This window comes from Equus caballus, chromosome X, assembly GCF_041296265.1.
Source record: "Equus caballus isolate H_3958 breed thoroughbred chromosome X, TB-T2T, whole genome shotgun sequence".
NCBI lineage: Eukaryota > Metazoa > Chordata > Mammalia > Perissodactyla > Equidae > Equus > Equus caballus.
The window spans coordinates 141,234,345-141,254,445 of NC_091715.1; the positions used below are offsets into that span (position 1 = coordinate 141,234,345).

The 20,101-nt window shown below is 48.4% G+C and overlaps 1 protein-coding gene across 2 annotated transcripts in view; it reads left to right on the plus strand.

Annotated features, from left to right (window-relative positions):
* The first annotated feature begins 1,428 nt into the window (after positions 1 to 1,428).
* The window catches only part of MAMLD1 (mastermind like domain containing 1), a 222,932-nt gene continuing 204,259 nt past the window's right edge, over positions 1,429 to 20,101 (plus strand). The window contains exons 1-2 of one of the 2 annotated variants that reach the window (XM_070256695.1): positions 1,429 to 2,121; positions 5,591 to 5,842. The gene's annotated coding sequence lies outside the window, so the exon portion shown is untranslated. The remainder of the gene's footprint in view (positions 2,122 to 5,590; positions 5,843 to 20,101) is intronic. The other variant, XM_070256696.1, reaches the window with a different exon arrangement.

A 20,101-nucleotide genomic window follows, 5' to 3' on the forward strand; every position in this document is an offset into this window, starting at 1 on the left:
GGGCTGATACCTCAGATGGTAGGGGCCTCTGTCTGTTCTTGGGGACCCAGGAGTGGCTCTGAGTGAGGACAGAGGGCAGGAACTCAGTCCACGGGCAGTGCAAGGAGGGCCTAGGACCAAGAGAAAGATGGGGGCTATTGGGTCAAACATGGAAGCTGTGGAAAATCAAAATTGGGGACTCCATTGTTTTTCTCACGCTGAGTTTCCCAAGATGAGACTACAAAGAGAGTTTAAATGTAATCTCTTCAGCACCAGCCCTGTGACCGAGTGGTTAAGTCTGCGCGCTCCGCTGCAGCGGCCCAGGGTTTTGCCAGTTCGGGTCCTGGGCGCAGACATGGCACCGCTCGTCAGGCCACGTTGAGGCAGCGTCCCACATGCCACAACTGGAAGAACCTGCAACTAAGATATACAACTATGTACTGGGGGGATTTGGGGAGATAAAGTAGGAAAAAAAAAGATTGGCAACAGTTGTTAGCTCAGGTGCCAATCAAATAAATAAATAAATAAATGTAATCCCTTCAGATTGAAATGCTTTGCACACGTTTGAAGGAGTGCTCTGAGCAGCCTGTTGGCCTGTGCTCAAAGTGGATGGATTTGACTTGAGTGAGGGATAGCGAGTCTGAGAGAGGCTCAGCGTGGTGTTTATCTATTGGGAAACAGCTGAGCAGGGTTCTAATTTGTGGCACTGCTCCCTCTACAAGGCGCCCCTGATAGCCAGCCTGTTTTCCCAGGGGAGAAGTCGTTGTCCATAGCCTCCTAATGATGGAGAGAAACCAGGGAACAAGCTCTCTGACAGCCAGGCACAGCCAGCCCTACATCCTTAGAGAAAACGGTTTCTCTCCGGACTTGAGCTCTTCCTGAGTTAAGTTTATCATGTTGCTAGATCTTTATGCCCATGTGATAGGATCCAAACCACAGAGGTAGCAACAGTGAAAAGTGCTTTTTGTTATTGCAAACACATCTGAAAATAAATTGAAAATGGTTCTTCCAAATCTCTTCCACAGTGGTTGAGATGATGGTGCTTTGTTTCTGTCTTCATCAATAGCAGTGCTGAGATCTCCTTGTTGGCAAGAATTTGCTCCAAATTCAGAAGATAGCCAGCCTTAGTAAGAGCTTAGCTCTCACGTTAGTGTTTCTCATGTTTTTGTCACTTTTCCCTCTGGAGCAGAGTCATGAGGAAGCTTTCCTTGTCCTGTCAGCGGTGGGGCTGAACCTGCTCCGGCCCTTTCGCTCCTGGCGCATTCCAGCAGTTTGGCGCGGCACAGGATGAGCACGGCCCCTACACGGCACCTCAAAACCAGACCAGCAAGGTCTCTCAGTGGCAAAGGCATGGCTCCAGATGGAGGATCTATTGGGCATCTTTGGCAAAATACCAGCTTTAGTGTGCCCTACACCCTTCAAAGCACAAACACAGACTGTGCGCGCTCCAGGGGCGGACCCAGACCTCAGCAGGGTTTGTGGTGGCAAAAGGCCCAAGTCTCTGGCTGATGTGGACACTGGTTTTCCAATCTCATCATTAGCCAGGGAGATCTGGCTAAAGGCAAGTGTGGGCCGAGAAGCAGCGGCGTCTGAGGTGCGCAGGTAGTTCCCAAGGCGGAAGGAAATGTGCTCGTTCTCCCACTCTCTAGGACCATTTGCTAGCTAACCTTGACATTGCCCAGAGTGTGGGCTTTGGGCCCAGCTCGGTGGGATCCTCTTGTTATCGTCAGCGTACCATAGAGGATTAGCAACTCGGGGTCTTGTTTGGCAACTTGTTTCCAACACAGATGCTTCTATTTTCAAGCAGGCCGCATCACAGCCTGGCCATTCTTGTAACAGGCAACCCAGTCGGCCTGCCAGGAGCCGCTCGTGCCAGTGAGGCAGTTCGCGAGAACTCGGCCTCTGGGAACAAACTCCAGGCGGACATCTGCCCAGCTGGAGCCAACGCTCTGGTGAAATGGACTAAGCTAGTTTATTGGGACTTTGCTGCGACTGAATACGGTGTTTTGAATGAGATTTCATTGAAATTTAAATCTCATTTGTAATGTCTTGAGGCTAAGACTTTCCAAATGGAGGAGATAAATGAGGTGGCTCATACCCCGGTGAGGAATGGAATCGCTGCCTTGAGTGTCGCAGACTCAGGTGGGTGGTTTGTTTGTTGAAGGTGGCTCTTTCTGGATGATTGCTTTGTTTTGTTTTAATGTTCTTCTGTAGCAGGTTGGGGAGAGGTTACCTTTGACTAAAAATGTTTTTTAAGAGCAAATTGCTTTTGCCATTAGCCTGTGCCCTGCGTCTGCCTGGTCGCTGTGGCAGCAGCTGGTATTCTTAAAGAGGCTTTCAGCTCCAGGGGGATCAAGCGACCAAGCAGTCCTGGATGATCCTCCCAGCTCTGATGTTCCCGAACTGTGTGAACCAAAGGTCAGTTAGTGGGAGAAAATATTTGTAAATCATATATTTGATAGGAGCCTTGTATCCAGAATATAGAAAGAACTCAACAATAAAAAGACAAATAGCCCAATTAAAAATGGGCAAAAGATCTGAGTAGACATTTCTCCAAAAAAGATATACACATGGCCAAAGGGCACATGAAAAGATGCTCAACATCACTAATCATTAGGGAAATACAAATGCAAATCAAAACCACAAGGAGAGAATACTTCACACCCACTAGGACGACTGATTTTTAAAAATGGAAAATAACTGTTGGCGAGGATGGAGAGAAATTGAAACCCTCATATATTGCTGTTGGGAATGTAAAATGGTGCAGTCACACTAGAAAATGGCCCGGCAGTTCCTCAAAAAGTTACATATAGAGTGACCATGTGATCCAGCAATTCCACTCCCAGGTCTGGACCCCGAAGAACTGAAAACATACATCCACACAAAGAGTTATACACAAATGTTCATAGCAGCACTATTTGTAACAGCAAAAAGTGGAAGTAACTTCAATTTGCATCAATGGATGAATATATAAACAAAATGTAGTAAATCCATATCATAGGATATTAATCAGCCATGAAAAGAGTGAAGTACTGAGACAAGCTACAAGATGGATGGACCTTAAATACACTAAGTGAAAGAAGCCAGACACCAAGGATTACACATTGTATGATTGCATTTATATGAAATGTCAACAACAGGTAAATCCAAAGCGGATTAGTGGGTGCCGGGGGCTCAGGATGGGGAATGGAGAATATCTGCTAAGGGGTACGGAATTTCTTTTTGGGGTGACGGAAATATTCTGGGGTTACGTAGTGGTGATGGTTGCACAACCTTGTGAGTTACTAAAAACTGTACACTTTCAAAGGGTGAATTTTATGGTATGTGAATTATATCTCAATTTTTAAAAATAGAATAACCAAAGTAAAAAAAAGATCAGTTAGGGCTCCTCACAGCAGACCAAAGAAATGCACTGATGGTATTAACTTCGGTGAGACCCAGGGATCTGCACCCTTTGGCCTCTGTTCTTTCCAGCTTCTAGAACTTGCCTTCTAAGGCCTCTTTGACCTTGGCCTCTCTGATAATCTGGGGATGGGGCAAGTGTAACATGCAGGACAGGGCTTCAAGTCTCCACTCTCAAGGAGGGACAGTGCTGAGGGAAATATGTGTCTAAAGAATTCTGGAGAGGCTGCCTAACTTCCTGGTTAAGGATGTGGGTTCTGGAGCTAAACAGTCTGGGCTTGGAATTCCAGTGTCCCACTCATGGCTGTGTGACTTGGGCAAGTCACTTAACCTCTCTGAGCCACTACATCCTCTTGTATAAAATCAGAGTAATCCTAGCACTCACCTCCCAGTACTGCTGTGAGGAATAAATGCATATAAAGCCCTTTGCACAGTGCCTGACATATGATTAGTACTTAAGAAATGATTACCTCCAGATGACAGAGATGGAGGCAGGGTGCCACAGTGGGCAGTAAACTAGAATGCTTGATTCAGGGGGTTCCAGTTTTTTCTCTGTCACTTACTAGCTATGACCCCGGGCAATCACCTTCCCTCACTGATCCTCAGTTTCTTCATCTGTAAAACTAGATACTCATCCTGCTTTTTCACCTAGTCTAGCCTGCCTCTAGAGCCTCTTTTTTTTTTTGGTGAGGAAGATTGGCCCTGAGCGAATATCTGTTGCCAATCTTCCTCTTTTTGCTTGATGAGTGGTGTGTAGGTCTGTGCCTGGGATCCAAACCTGCTAACCCGAGGCTACCAAAGCGGAACGTGCAAACTAAGCTACTATGCCACCAGGCTGGCCCTCTCTGGAGCCTTTTTAATGAGGAAAAGAGTCCGTCTGGCTTGTGGGGAGGAGGTTTCCGTTTCAGAGAACTCAGTTCCATATGCCTCAAAATGGTAACTCCTGGGCCAGAATCTGCTCTTTTTAGTAGCTACACTCTGTTTCAGTGGAGCCTAGCATGGCCCAAATGCCAAGGGAGCGCAATCTACCAAAGCAAGGTTGCAGCCCAGCAGTGTAGACTCAGGTTCCAGTCCCAATTCTACCGTGGACGCTGTGGTCTTGGGTATGGCCTCTGCTTTCCCATCTGGCCAGACAGGAGCCTGGGCTGGATGGCGTCTAGGGCCCATGGAGCAGACTTCAGTAGCCTCTCTCTGGCATGCCACCATTCCGTCCTGCCTCCCCTCCGCTGAGGGCCCAGCCGAGCCTCTCTGCCGCCGGCCTTGTTGTTTGTTTTGATTCCCAGTCGGTGCTGAGGAGCCCACTTGTTCAGCTCTCATCTAAGCACTCACCATTTCACCCCACCCCGAAGCACTGAAACCTCTACACCACGGGGGAAGAGCGCTCTCTGGCTCTGCTCAACATGCTTTCAGAGAAAAGTGCTCCCCAGCTGAAGTGAGCGTGATGGGGGATTGACCTAAATATGATTTTATTTGCAAGCCCCTCTATCTTGCCTGCAAGCAGATCCAAGCGGGGCTCTTCCTTTAAAAGTTTTATTGTGGCAAAATATATATAACATAAAATCTACCACTTTAATTATTTTTAAATGTCCAGTTCAATGGCGTGAAGAATGTTCACAGTGCTGTGCAGCCATCACCACCCTCCATCTCCAGAACTCTTTGCATTTTGCACAATTGAAACTCTGTCCCCATTAGGTACTAACGCCCCACTCCCCACTGTCTCCTCCCCCAGCTCCTGGCACCCACCATTCATCTTTCTGTCTCTATGAATTTGACTACTCTAGGGACCTCATATAAGTGGAATCATACAGCATTTGTCGTTTTGTGACTGGCTTACGTCTCCTGGCATAATGTCTTTAAGTTTCATCCATGTTGTAGCATGTGTCAGAATTTACTTCTGTTATAAGGCTGAATAACGTTCCGTTGTATGGATGGACCACATTTTGTTTTTCCATTCGTCCATTGATGGACACTCAATGGATGTTTCTCAAGTGGGGTTCTTTCACATCAGGTGTCCAATGGTGGACTGGTAGTGAGAGAGGGGTAGGCAGAGGCAAGGGAAAGGACCTACCCCAGGGCTCATCCCCCGCCCCTGCCTCCCAGTCCCCTTGCACAGCTTGGCTCTGGCTGAGGAGGAAGGAAAGCAGAGGGGCACTTGGGAGAGAAAGACACTGAGCTAAGAGTTGATGGGCCCTCTCTCATCTCTCCCCAGCCAGGCAGCAGTAACAGGCTGGCCTCCCTCTGGAGCTTTACTGAAAGAGGGCTGCTGTGATCCTCTCTGTTCCAGAAGAGATTCCACCAAAACCCATTCTTCAATCCTTGATCCAGAAGCTTCGAGCCGAGTGACCTGCCTGCCAATTGGAGAGCAGCTTGGGACGAAAGGAAGACTTTACAAAAGTCTCTAGTGCTGAGCGATCTGGTGGGCTGATGCTGAGGCTGGAAGGTTGAGAACAACAGTTCCCAGGTCAGTGTGTGCTAACACACCACAGCCATTACACAATTTGCAATGGACTTTGAAATCAGCCCATTGGCCAAATCTGAAATGTCCTATTAGATTTACCTTTGTTGAAGGGCAGCCGCCTCTAAAATATTTGCTCAGGATCTTGAATGTACACATATTTACGGAGTCACAAAAGCACTCTCCCTTCTTACATCCCTGTCCCTCGCCAGCCCAACACCCCGACCCCCACATCCACATCCGTAATTGATGGGTTTTCTGAAGCGTTTGCTCATAATACCTAAACTAAAGGAGTGTATCCCCGGTGTGTCTGTCCTGTGTCCTACGGCCCCCTTTCCCATATTCAAGACAAATGGGGAAGTGGTGGCTCAAAGTTCCCAGAGTTACAGCCCATGTTTTGATAAAGTACAATTATTCCACCTTGGGATATTTCAGTTCATCTGGGAAGACTTTCTATTATGGATTGTAAGTAGCACGAGCATTCTACCTGATGAGCCCAAATCCAGACACGAGCTGCTAATTTTCTGATGAAAGCATCAGGGCTGAGGGCTCTTTTAGCTCTCAGAGGCCCCACATGAGGTTCCTCAAGGTAATCATGATTAAAAAGAGGGTTCAAGGCAGAAACTTGACAAATCTAGGCAGGGCTAGGCCTCTGGGTAAAAAAAGCAAAATGTTTCTCTTCTTTGGAGAAAATGTTTGATGGTCATGCCCATCAACGGCTTCCATGGCTAGTGGTTCAGATGGCTCAGTCTCCTCCAGGGAAGGGCTAGAAGGAGGAGGATGCACTAAGGGCCAGAAAGCAGGGAGCCAGGTCTCAGAAACATTTCCTGAGCCCCTACTGTGGGCCCAGCGCCATGATGGGATTGTGGGAGACCAGGCCGCCATGATGGATTGGATGAAGATTGGGAAGTAGACTGGAAGATAAATGAGTGAGGCAAGTGCCTCAATGCTGTAACAGGCCAAGGACTCTGAATAGGGCCCCATGCAGACCAAAGGTGGGCACAGGAGCCCTGGGCTTTTATTCTTCCTGGTCCAGTGCCAGCTCAGAACAGGGATGGGTGACATGACTGTGACCTGCTTTTGGATGTCTCCTCTCGACACAGGAGAGATTCACCCCAACTCCATGCATCACATTTTCTCTCCCACCTCCTGTCCAGGATCTTAATTATGAACACCCTAGGAGCAGGAAATGAGATGGCATTAGACAGCAAATCTACAAAGGGGACTTTTCCTCTGGCCACTCTCTGGGGAGGCTGATGGGGTGAGGAGGCTGATGGGGTGAGGGAAGAGGAAATGCAATTTCAATGGCCCCTCAGAGTCTTTTAAGAAATTTAAAAGAACTATTGAGAAGTGCTGGGGAGGGGGCTAGTGGTAGAATGTGCAAAGAGGTAAGGGCACCCCTGAAAGGAGTAAAAATCACCGTTAGGCTAAAATGTAAATACAGCCTTTGCATTAATAAAACACTCAATGAAATGAATAATTTAGTCTAGCCATGCCTTTTGTTTTGATCCTAAGTGGGAAGACTGCAGCAGCTCTTAACAAATGGCCCCCAGTGACTTACTTGGTGGCCAGGACATGCCCTGAGTGGTGGACTCAGCCCCCACCCAAGCCTGCAGCATTCCCAATTAACACTTTTCAAAATGGAATTTAGGGTACTTTTTTTCCTTCTTCCTAATGAGGTTTTCTTCCTTCCCTGCTGTCTTGCTACAAAGCTTGATGCTGTCTGAGTGTGTTCATATGGTGCTCGAGTGCGTTATCTGACCTTGATTGGTGTTTGGGGAGCCGGTTAAATAGATTACATGGGGGTTACCTTGGCAACTGTCTTCGCTGATTTAGCAATACGGTTCATTCTTGGACACAGGACTCTCGGCAACTCTGAGATCCCACCGCTGCGTGTTAATCATTAACACCAAGTTGGACCTCGGCTCTGCCAGGCAGCAGCCAGAAGAGGCTGGGGAGGTGCTGCTCAGTCTTTTTACCTACGATTGAGGTGGTCACCGCAGGGGCCCTAAATGTGGGACCACAGGAGAAAGAGGTGGCCACAAGCCATCCTGAGATCTGTCTGTCCCTTTGACCGTGATCCTCAAGGGTTTTGAGAAAGATCACACAGCTTGGTCCATCGGGCTACAGATGGGCTTGTCATGGAGATGTTGCCCATGCCCACTTCCTCCCTAGGCTGGCAGGATAGCCATGCTGGTTGCAACCTGTGGCCAGTTTGCGCCTCCCCTTGTCCCATGGGGTGTGTGGAAGCAGAGACTGAGGCTCCGTGGCGTGAATGCTCTGGTTCCACTCTGCCCCTCACTCATGATGTGACTTTGGGCAAGTCGCTAAACCTCCTGGAGCCTTGGTTTCCTTTTTGGTACATAACATGGAACAACAGTACTGCCTCCCTCCTAGCACTGGTGAGGATGCATAAAGCACCTGGCACCCAACCAACGCTAGTGATCATTATTGCCGGCTCCGGGGCTAGCAGAGTGGGTGCCTAGTCATTGTACATTGAAATAATTTTAATTATTTAACCTGAAGCCAAAACTCACCCTGTGCCAAAATAATTATTAAGTCCAGTTTGTGGATGAAACTGAGGCTCTGAGTGGCTAACTAGTCCAGGTTGCACAGCTGGTAAGAGACAGAGCTGGGATTAGAACCCCAGTCAATCTGATCCCTGCCTTGGGCTCCAAAGGAGCGTCTTCCCGCGAACAGCCAGGTGTCAGGGCCAGAGGCACCCACTGCTTCCCTGGAATGTGCATCAGGGAAGTGGCCCCTCCCTGAGCTGGTGGCTTGAGGCCCAAGACAGGAAGCAACTAGAGAATTAGCCCACCAGTCCCATAGCCTGTCTAAACTGACAAACATCAGATGACAAGGGACAACGTGACCACACAGCCAGAGACTTGCACGGCCCCAGAGTCTTCGACTCTTCAGCTGTAGGGGACTGTTCCTTGTCTACTCAGCACCGACAGGAATACAAGAAGGTTCTGCCTAATAAACCCACGTTCCTGTAAAGCACTTCACGATTTACAAAGCATGTTCATGTCCACGTTTTCTTGACTGATCCAACAACCTGGGGAGGGAATGGAGCAGGAACTCATCTTCCTATTTCATTAACGAGGAGCTGAGGGCAAGAGAATTTACCTCCTTGACTGTGCATCTTCTCTACGTGCACTCACGTTTCACTATGAATAGCAATGCCTCAATACTAGCACAGGTGAAAACAGGCCTCTAAAAGGACAAATAGTCAGACAAATGGCCTCCCAAGTCTTGGAGCTTGTGACTGTCCAAGCTAGGAGTGCCCTTAGAGAGCAGCCTCTAAGCTCCAGGTCCTCGTCCTTGTTCCCCGGCATGTCAGGGCTGCTGGCAGATGAGGTAGGTTGAGTGTACTTTAGAAAAGAGCTTGCACTGCTTTTGCAAACCTCACATGCCCACTGTCCCCCAACCCATGTGGTCTGGGGATAGAGCACGGGCCTTAGAGCCAAGCAGAGCTGAATTCAAACCCTGACTTTGCTATGCACTCACTTTATTGTTTCTTCCTTGAGATCAGTTTCCTGGGATAAAAGCTACTTTCCTGGGTTGTTATAAAGCACAGAGACAATGTATGCAAATTACTTTATCATGTAGGTAATGGAATACTCTTGATTTTTTCTAGGAACAGTAGCATGAGGTCTGTGTTTTAAGAGCATCGGAACTGCTACGAAGAGGATAGAATGGCTGTCTGGGGGATCTAGCAATAATCCAGGCAGAAATGATGGCGGCTTAGACCAGGGTAGTGCCAATGGACATGAAGAGACGTGGGTGTATTCTGGACATTTTTAGGACGTGGAATGGAACAGACCAGATGAGAGAGAGGGAGAAGTCAACAACAGCTCAACCTTGGGACTTTACCCACCGGGTGGCTGGTGGTGTGACGGGCCACGTGCAGCGACGGAGAGCCCTGAGAGGAGGCAGGTTTGAGGAAAGGGAAGGGAGACGATGAGTTCAGTTTGGTCGGACGAGTCTGTAGGGCATCCCCGGAAGGTGTCTAGGGGATGATTGGTTGTATAGTCTCTGAGGCTTAGAGCTGGAGCTAAAGCTGTGAGGGCCGTCAATGAGCAGAGAAACATTAATTGAAATCGTGGGGCTGGGTGAAATTGCTCAAGGAGAGTGAGAGCAGCAGGGAGCCCTACAAGTTTTAGGCCAGGGAGTAACATGATTGTATGTGCAATTTAGAAAGGTTGTGTCACGAAATGTGGAGGATGGGTCAGAGGGAGAGAGACCACAAGCAGGCCACATTCCGGGAGTTTATTGTAGGCCAGAGACGGTGGCAGCAGTGGGCCTGGAAGGGAAGAGACAGGCTCCAGGACATGGAGAAGAATGGACCGGACTCAGTAACTGGTTAGCTGTGGGAAACGAGGGAGAGAGAAGTCAAGGATGACTCCCAGGTTTCCAAATTGGGAGGCAGGGCAGAAGAGGGGCCATTTACTGAGATGACAAGGTCTGGAGGAGGAGCAGGTTTCAGGGGACACTACTAAGTATGAGGGGGCCTGTGGGACCTTCTGGAGGAAATGTCCACAGCTGACACCCGGTGCTCAGGAGAGGAGGCCATGATAGGGTCGCGGGCAGCCTGCAGCAGCAGCGTCAGCCCTCACCTGGAACCTCACCTGGAACCAGACGATGAGCTCACAAAGAGAGAGGCCTTCGCGGGGCAACTGTGGGCAGCATTCAGCCCCTGGAAAAGTTTTACCATCTTGAAGCCCCCATTTCCTGATGAGGAGGTGGTAGTTTGCCGGGATGTCCACACCACTGCCTGGGCAGAGGCCACATGAATTGGTGGGTCACTTACCAAAGTGAGAGTGTGAGATGCGCAATGCCCTGCTTTAGGTGATGTGGGGAGAGGCCAAGGAAGCTGAACACCTGAGGCCTGCTCCACCCCCAGAAGTGTCCACTATGAGCAGAAACAACTCTTCCAAACTTCCAGTGAGTTCTGAGGTCTCTCTGTCCAGGTAGCTTGTGGTTGCTTCCCAGAATCTCCATGTTTTACGTTTCGGGGCACCCAGCAAATGCTGCAAAGGAGTTTGGCTGGCAAGAGAGTGATGGGCTTTGCCACCTGCAAATGTACATAGGTTTAAGAAAGGGCACGAGGAGGTGTTGAGGGCTCCTAGCGTGGAGGCAGGGGGAAGGGAAGAAGGCACTGCCATGTGCAGCGCACCTCACGTTTCCTAAGCACTTCCCTGGCCATTGGCTCTTGACATCCCAATGCCTTTGAGGCAGGCAGAGCGAGAACTATTCTCACCGTTTGACAGCTGGGGAATTTGAGGCTCAGGGCAGGGAAGGTGAGTCCACAAGGATGATCCAATGAATCCAGTTCCAGAGAACTGACGCTGGACCCAGAACTCCTGCCTCCCAGCCTGGTGCTGCTTCCATTTCATCATTTGGCCCCAGGCAGTGGCATGCTGGAGCTGGTCTGTACTGGTTTTCAAAGATTATCATTCAATTTTCGGAATTTTTGGAGGCAGCTAATAGTTGACATCACGTTGGTAGTTTGAAATCAGCCACGATGCCTTTACACCATGGAAATGGACAAAGGCTACCAGCACATCACTGGCCCCAAGGTCACTGCAGACCCACCTTGCAGCACCTAAGGCTGTGCCCACTGCCCGGGGGCTGTGAGTTATGGTTCGGTCGCTGCGTGTGAAGGATGTCCACCCTGGAATTAAATGATAAAGGGATTTGGGGTAAGCACTCAGGCCTGAGCCTTATAAAGTGTTTCCAGCACCTGTCCCAGGGACGTCCAACTGGTCATGCTGACTGACTGCTGAGATCAATAACCCAAAGAGAACTTACCTCCCACTCGCCACACCGAGTCTTCAAGTATGAGTTAGAGCAAAGACGGACTCTTTGGCATGGGGTCTCGTTTCACTTCCACTCTATTATTTTGGATATTGAACACATCTGGATTGGCACTTTAGCCTGACTTAGATCATTATGGAAAAGGAGAAACATGTCAACACCAAATCCCACGGAGGGAGATTCAGGGATGGAAGAATCCCAGCAATGAAAGGCGGCATTTAAGAAGGAAATCAGAGCTCTACAAAAAGAGCTATATTATTCACCGTACATCATCTTATTCCGTATGTAAAACCAAAATGGCAGGTTTGTAGGCTCTTGGAGTGAAAGGAGTTACAGAGAAGACAGTTTCTGCTGTTCACTCTTAAATAAATAGCTGCCGTTCTTGCTTGTTAAAATGTAAAATTTCCAGATCTAAATGTCAGAGAATTCTAGGAAAAATTGCAAAACCATTACTTCATAAACATGTAATTGTGCTATTACTGCTAAATGTGATGACATTCTATAAATATCACAGTTCAGGCCTCATAGTCTATAAATAAACCCAGTTAATCACCGGAAATATATTTTATTTCTTGAATTATAATGGAGTAAATTACAGAGTCTCCATTTTCCAGTGGCAGAGTCCACTCCCAGTTTTGCTGGTATCTTTTCCTCTGCTTGGGCTCCTCCGGGAGCTATAAATACTCTCCAGCAAGTACTAGGACAAGGACAATGGGGGGAGGGGATCAGTGCCACTTGCCAGAGCCCCAGCCTAGAACCCCGGGAAGTGTTTAGCCTATGCTACTGAGGCCTGTCACCCAACACTGGGATAGATGGGGCTGGCATGCCTGACTGCACTGCTCAGGGTGCCATGTTAGGGGTGTGTGGGCAGCTGATTGGATAAGCATGGGAGGCTGTGGACTCGGAAGAGGATGGAAGGGTAATCTGGAATGACTTCTATTCAGCACCAAGCCAGGCTGGAGGGGCCACTCGGGGGGAGCTCCCCAGTGTTTGATACTAAAGTATCAATTCTTCCCCAGAATCCCCTGATTCTATCTGCCTGCTATGAACACGTCAGTAGGCCGAAGACTTGGCCGTTTTGTAGCTTAAACCATGTCTTCACTTAAGCACTGAAGGCTGGTGCGTGGTTCACTGCAGAATAGAACATACTCTCTCTGCCTCCCTTGCAATACACACATCAGTGCCATAATGAGATTCGATCAAGAAGTTGGACATCCTTTGTGGTCTCCAGGATTCTGGGGCCAAGGAGCCTTATCATCAACTACTTGCTTTTTCTGGGCTTCAGTTTCCCCGTTTGTAAAACTGGAGGGCAGGAGGGCTGTGGTGAGATAGAACTGTAACTGAATCAGAGGAGATTCCTTCCAATTCTGACAGCGCCTTGGGCCATGAACTTGAGCAAGTCTTCTCCCTTCTCTTGGGCTCAGTTTCCCCAACTGTATTGTGGAAAGGAAGAGGGAGACTCTTGGCTATTTGGCCGATGCTTCAGGCCTGCACCATGGCTCAGTCAGTCAGCCACGTCTTCCAGGGGAGCCCCCTGGAATCCCACTCTCTGAGCACACAGCTGGGTTATGATTATCGTTCTAGAAAGACTTTTCTGAAAGCATTATTTGTCTAACCCTACGCTGACTCAATAAAGGATTGGTGGGGTAGGGTGAGTATTGTCCCACGTCAATAAAATAGGAACACTGAGAAAAAAATAAAGAATTAGGGGAAAAGGGAAGAAACAAACCTGATACTACCAAAGGTTAACGTAATTTGGGGACTCCTAAGCATAAAATTTAGCCAGGAGCTTACTGGCAGCCACAGCAAAAGAGAAAAAAACATGTAGAACTCCAGAGTTTTCATCATCAGGAAAAAGAAAGCATATTTTTATCTTCAGAGGTTCCAGTAGCCTCAAATTCAGAAAGAAAGGCATATTTTTTTTACACCTGGGGATTTAGAGTTAAGATACTCAGTGGAACACTAGTCAAGAGTTCCAAAGCAAATTCAGAAGACATTCATAAGGCTGTTTCTAAGACCACTTTTTAACCAAGCCCAGGGCTCAGAGCTACATGGCTGCAGTTCTGCCAGGGGCTGAGCTGGCTGGCTCCCCGGCCATTTTGGTTTTGAGGTCAAATGTGTTGAGATATGGCTCTTTGTATGGTGCCTCGAAATAGGGTAATTGCTTCCCCTTGACAAATGTATCCTCTTCACTTTGGGTTGGTAACTGGTAGCAATTTGTTTCAATGACTGGAGTCAGTCTGCATTTGAAAGGATCAATACCCAGCGGGGTCCTATGGACTGAGACGGGTAGGAGACATGGGATCAGGCCTCAAGGGGCTTGTGCTCAAGGCGAGGGAGAAGACTTCTCCCAGGGAGCCATCCTGTGGTGTCCCAGAGACGCCAGCCCTCCTGGGAGAAAGACTTGCTTCTCACTACTCAATGCTGACCAAAGCCAGAGGCGGAAGGAGAGGCTGGCAGAAGTGTCAACAGCACTCCTGTTGGTGAACAAGGACTTGGTAGAGGCTTCCACCCAGGGTGGACAGCAACTGGATGTTCACAAGGCTTCACTCACGGTGCCTTCGCAGTTGGCTCCATCTTGCCTCCTACATGGGACACTTACAGGGCCCAGGGAGTCCGGGCTCCTAGGATCTGAATTTCATGTGTCTCAATAAGATCCTGAGCCCATTGGCTTGGAAAAGTGATATGAACAGAAGGCCTTTGGTGACATGGGCCTGTAATGGGGCCGTTTTCCCGTGTCATTCAATCTTTGTCCACACGGTCACATGCTCCCTGAGATCCATTCCACAAAGCTGTTCTGAGCATCTACTCCATCTCTGTGCCAGGGAAAGAAAGATTGGGGCATAAATGAAGCAGTCACTGCCGTCAGACTTCACAGTCTAATGAGGCAGACAGCCACGGGAACAGATCATCCTAACAATGTAGCGGGAAATATGAGAAGAATCCTAAAGAAGGAGTTGGAGCCAGATGACTTGGTGGGCAGGGAGTGGCAGGCCATGAGGGCCAAGTTGTTGCAGGGCCAGATCCTGCAGGGCCTAGAGGCCATTCTAAGGGACTCAGAATTTATCCGGTGGACAATGGGAACCCGTGGAAGGGTTTGGAGCACAGAAGTGATATGGTCAGGACTATGTGTGGCTCACACCTTGGCTGCAATGTGCAGGAAAAGCTAGAGTAGCAAGACTTCCCAAGGAAGAAGTGTTGGAGTGGACCCTGAGACATCCTGCAGGTAACATGGCTCTTCTGTTGATTGAATGGGTAGGAAAAGGCAGGGCAGCTCTGAACTTGTGTGGACTCGTGCCACACCTCGCTGGTTGTGCTTAGGCAGCCATAAATGACTCTGAGACTCCTGTATCCCACGGGCACCGCCCTTTCAGCTACCCAAATGCGTCACCAACGCCCTCCTTCTGCTCCTTACCAAAGCCCTGGGAGACTTGGTGGGCAGAACTCAAAGCACAGGTCAAGGGCCCTACCAGTCACTCAGCTAGTCAAGACAGTCAAGGGATGGCAGAGCCAGGGTTCACTTCCAGGTCTTCAGATACCGCAGCCGGGTCTCTGGCCCATTTTGCCCTGCCACTAGGTGTCAGCACCCTCCTCGTCGGGTGTGCCCCAGTGTGTGAACCCAGAAAAGTTGGGAAGAAATTATTTAGGAAATAAACAATTCTTGAAGGCAAGGAGCGCGGTGTACCAGTTAGCGACACTGGCCTCTCACCTCATCCCCCACTCCCTTCACTGTCCGCCACCAGCCTGCCGCTCTTGCGCCTCGCTCATGGAGGATGATGGTATGGGTGTGGGTCTGTTTACTCTCATCCAACTGATGCCCTTTTCAGTTAGAAAATATGAGTGTCCCCAGAGGCCCAGCTGGCTCTTTGTTCTCTTTGTTTGGAAATTAGTTTAGAGATCAGCTAGCAGATTAAAAACCCCGTGTCAGATCTGCCAAAATCTCTTGCCTTCCAGATTTCATTTCTGCTCCTTCAGGAAATTTCTGCTGTTCTTTTAGAATGATGGATTTTCTTCCTGTCCGACTCGGGGAGAAGATGTCTCTTCTTACAGAGGGGATTTGGGGAGGCTCTGTGCTGGGGGTGGTGAGGAGCTGCCGCAGGACTCACTTTGCCCTCCAGGTCTGGGGCCTCAGCCAGCCTCATCTCTGAGGCAGCCCCTCTTGCCCCCACCTCCCTTCTCAGTTTGCTCTGCTTCTCAGCAAGGCTGTCCCTGGCAGCAGCCCCTTCCTCCCATCCTCCATACCCCTGCCTACCCCCATCAAGCCTTCCAAGGGTGGCAGAGGGTCTTAATGCCTTTGTCCTAGGGATCTGAGAGGCAGTCTGGCCCTCTGCTAGGTGCACCATCCCACGGTGCCTGAAGTGGGAATTGGATGGGCACGATGCATGCTGCTGTCTAAGCCTTTGAGCAAACTCACTGCACAGTGTCCCGAGCACACAGTGGAGTGTCCCACTAGCCAAACACATATCGCCCCTCTTGGCTGATTTCTGGGCATGGTGGTGGGAAAAGGCCGCACTGGCCACAGCTGCTGCTTCCAGCAGTGGTACGCTCTACAGAGTGATTCCCGTGAGGCGTGGGGTTCACAGCAGGCGGGACCTGGATGCCCTGCAGCTTGTGGTTCCCTCTGAGAACCACACTCAGACGGACAGGGTACAGTGACTGACCAAGGACCCAGAGCAAGTAAGATGCCGAGCTGTGATTCACACTCAGGTCTGTCTGGTACCAAAACCAAGACTTGTTCCACTATGCCACAGGTGGACACTTATGACCACAGGATGGGTGCCAGAATCTATTTGCAGACTGGCCGGCCTTCTGAGGGACACCCTAATGCTAAGGAACAGCAAGGAGCTGTGGATGAGGTCTCCTCAAAGACCAAACGCAGGAATCACCAAAGAGACTAACAAGTATGGATCCAAACAGCTCAGAGGGCAGTGGTGGTGCTGGGTGCCAAAAGCCCAGAGGTTGTAAGTTCACCAAGGAAGGCACCAGTGGAAACTTGTTACCTCTTCCAAGGAGGTTTGGGGCAGAGGCTGAGGACCTTGTGGACAGGTGAGGCGAGATGCCCAATGGAGAACCCGTGAGAGATGGGCAGAAGGTCCTATTGGGCAGGCACATAAGCCAGAGGTCAGAGGCTCAGCTGCATCCAGTCCAGTCCCTTCCTGCTGAGCAGCTTGGGCTCCCTCATCGGTAGAGTGAGACTAGAAACCTGCCTGACAAGCTGTGGGGGGGATTCAAATTATGGAGAAATACACTGTACATAGGAAGACACACTTCCAGTTGGAGGGACAGTTAGCTAATCAGTCACACAAGGAATCTACTTGAGCCCCTGCTACGCACGCTTGGCTGGGCTCTGAGAACACTTCCCAGCTGAATACATCCATCTCTCACCCCTCCATTCTCTCTGCAAGAGAAGATATGCCTCATGGCCAGAGAGGTAGAAGATTCTAGGCAGACGTGAAAGCAGCTCATTGAGTTTTTCTGGATTGAAGAGAAGCCTTTGGCTGAGACAGGGACTTTGGGTTCTTTGGAGGCCCTTCTCCCTCTCCGTTGGGGTGACAGCATGGGATGGATTGGGGCTGAGGCGGTGCTGACCACCTCTAGGGTGGGCTCTGAGTTGAGTAACCAGATATGCAGTCCCCCAGCCAGCTGTGCAGTCCCTTTCCCCACTCCTCTCTACAGGAATCACGCCTTTCTCAATGTTTGGGCCTTTTCTTTCACTAATCGGAAATTATCACATCTAGTCAGAGCTTTAATATTATGTACTGAGGAACTAATTTCTTCAGCTGAAACAAGATTGCACTTCTCAGAAGCCCCAGGCCAGAAGAGAGGGTGTGGATGCCCAGAGGACCATCTTGACTTTGCTTCCGACTGGAATGCATCGTCCTTGTTTCCCATTGTCCTAGCGCTCTCAGCCCCGGCACCAAGGCCTTGCACACACGGCCCTCTGTGACTTGACCCTGCCCACTTCTCCAACTACATCTCCCCATGTTCCAGCTGCCCCAGTGTGGTCTCCGTTCCCTGAGCTCTCCCTGTGCTTTTCAGACGTTCCGGCTTGGCTCATGCTATTCCATCTACCTATAAATTTCTTTCAGTTATTTTTCTGCCTATGGGATTCCCACTTATCTTTTAAGGCCAAGAGAAATGCCAAATCCTCTGGGAAGCCTTCTCTGATGGCATGACATGTGAACAGATTAATACAGTGCTAGAGCTAGAGTAGATGCTCAAGAAATATCTGTGTCCATTCCCTTTGCTGACTGCTGCTCCTGCCCTAGGAATTATCAATCTCACCTTCTCTCTGTTCCCATTGCAGTTTGCTTGTTCTTAGATCTAAGAAGCATTTCATCATTGAGGTTAATGACAGGGCTCAGGAGTCAGAGAGCTCTGGGTCACCTACTAGCTATGTGACCTTAGGCAAGTCATTTCAACCTTGAGACTCAGTTTTCTCATCTATCAAATGGGAATGCCAACACCTGCTTCACAGCATTGTTGTATGGATGGAATGAGATGATATACAGAAAGCTGTTAGAAGACAGAATATCTGGTCCATAATAAGCATATAATATGGGTTTGTTGTTCTTATTGTTGTTATTATTTTAATAAAATAGAGGAACTTCCAGGTCTAGCCAAATAGAATAACACTATTCTTCTCAGGTCCTCTCTGTGACAACTAATGAATCCTGGACATAATGCCAAAAACAAGCATAGGAAGACTCTGAAAGGTGGAAAGAAGAAAGAGCACTGTCTAGGGACCTTGTGACCTGAGGAATGACATGGTAGTGAGTTCCCTGGGTTTCCTTATTGCCTCCCATAGATCCTTGACAGGGAACTGTAGATACCTCCAACCTGGAACTGTCAATAGGCACAGACAAAGCAAGCCAAGAAAAGCCTTCTTCCTCTAGCCAAAGAACTTGGAAAAAGGTGACCTAACAGAATAGAAACAATTTTTCATGTCACTTGTCCTATTCCAGGCACACAAGAAAGTAAAAACTACTTCCTCCCTGCAGTGTCAGCAAGCTCAGGTGGGGCGCAGAATTTCTGGCCCCACCCTGATAGCAAAGAGGTGGAACGAGACAATGAGAAGTGGTGATAGTCGGCACTCCACTGTCCCAGACATGGTAGAGTCAGCAGGCTCCAGCAGGAGGATGAACTTCCACTCTCATCTGATAGGAGTAAGCCAATTGTAGGTGTAATTTGGCCCGCTGCTTTTGCAGGGATGGTATTATCAGGGCTCAGTGGGGAGCAGAGCATCCACCGCCACCTGGACCTGCATACTATGCCTCAACTGGGTGACTATCTGCAAAAATGAAGATTAAATAGGATCGAAAATATCACAACATGATACCCAAAATGTCTGGGATAGATTCAAAAGTCACTTGTCATACCTAGAACCAAGAAAATCACGACTCACAGGAGAAAAGATAATCAATAGATGTCAACATCTAGATGACAGAGATTTTGGAATTATCTGACACAGATTTTAGAGCAGCCATAGTAAAAATGCTTCAGTGAGCAATTATGAATATTCTTGAAACAAATGAAAAAATAGAAAGTCTTGGTAAGGAAATAGAAGACCAAAGAAGAACAAAATTGATTTTTTTAAACTTCAAAATACAACAACTGGAATAAAAAACTCACTAGATGGGCTCAACAAAAGAATGGAGGGGACAGAGGAAAGAATCAGTGAATTTGAAGATAGAACAATAGAAATTACCTAATTTGAACAAGAGAAATAAATTGGGGGGAAAAATGAATAGAGCCTCAGGGACATGTGAGACTATAAAAAGATCGAACATTCATATTATCAAAGTCCCAGAAGGAGAAGAGAGAGAGAGAATGAGACTTAAAGTATTGGAAGAAATAATCGATGAAAAATTCCCAAATTTGGTGAAAGATACGAATCCACAGATTCAAGGAGCTGAGCAAAATCCAAGCAGGATGAACTCAAAGAAACTCCATGCTAACACATGAAAGTCAAACTTCAGAAAACTAAAGACAGAAAAAAGAATCTTAAAAATAACTAAATAAAAATGACTTATTACCTATAAAGGTAGGTCTTAGTCCAGTCTGCTGTAACAGAATATCATAGACTAGGTGACTTAAACAGCAAATTTATTTCTCACAAAAGTTCTCACAAGCTCCTCACAAGTTCTGGAGGATGAGAAATCCAAGGTCATGGTGTTAGCATGGTTGGGTCCTGGCGAGAGCCCTCTTCTTGGTTTGCAGATGGCTGTCTTCTTGTTGTATCCTCACAGGGAAAAGAGAGAGATCATCTCTTCTATAAGGGCACAAAGCTCATCATGGGAGCCTCAGACTCATGACCTTAGTACCTCCTAATGCCATCACACTGGGGATTAAGATTTCAACATATTAATTTGGGTGGTGGAGCGCAATGATGTTTAATCCATAGCAAGGTACAATGATTTGAATGACAGAGTATTTCTCTTCAGA